Source organism: Microtus ochrogaster, unplaced genomic scaffold, assembly GCF_000317375.1.
Source record: "Microtus ochrogaster isolate Prairie Vole_2 unplaced genomic scaffold, MicOch1.0 UNK44, whole genome shotgun sequence".
Classification (NCBI taxonomy): domain Eukaryota; kingdom Metazoa; phylum Chordata; class Mammalia; order Rodentia; family Cricetidae; genus Microtus; species Microtus ochrogaster.
In genome coordinates this window covers 2,332,023-2,332,738 of record NW_004949142.1, presented here as the reverse complement: position 1 = coordinate 2,332,738, position 716 = coordinate 2,332,023, and positions in this window count along the sequence as shown.

Below are 716 nucleotides of genomic sequence, written 5' to 3'. Positions count from 1 at the left end.
AAATCCTGTCTCAAAAAAAAAAAAAAAGCAAACTTCACGCGGAGGTTCTTCAATGCCAGGAGCAGATGTTTCTCACTATCATGAAAAGTTTTTTGTTATTAAAACATCTTAAATGCCATAATTTGTAGGTATCTGAAGTGTTTGAAGACCATCTTGATGTGGGTTCCCCTCTGTATGTGAATATCATTGGTTAATAAAGGAACTGCTTTAGGCCTGTAGCAGAGCTATAGGGGAACAGAGCTAGGCGGGGAAAGCTAAATGAAATGCTGGGAGAAAGGAGGCAGAGTCAGGGAGAAGCCATGTAGCCCTGCTGGAGCCAGACAGAACTTTACCCAGTAAGTCACAGCCATGTGGCGATACACAGATTACTAGAAATGGGTCAAATTAAAATGTAAGAGCTCGCCGATAAGAAGTTAGAGCTAATAGGCCAAGTAGTGTTTTAAATAATATAGTTTCTGTGTGTTTATTTCAGTTCTGGGCAGCTGAGACAAACAAGCAGCCTTCCTCCAACAAATTGACACCCATAGTGGTGGACTAAATCTGTGTAAAACCTGAGAAAGCTTAAAAAGGAATTCTAGACACAAAAGAACAGAGTTAAACATGATTTGGTAGTGGCAAATGCTTGGGTAGGTGTGGAGGAAGGTCATTGGTTAATTAATAAAGAAACTGCTTGGCCCTGATAGGTTAAAACATAGGTGGGTGGAGTAAATAGAACA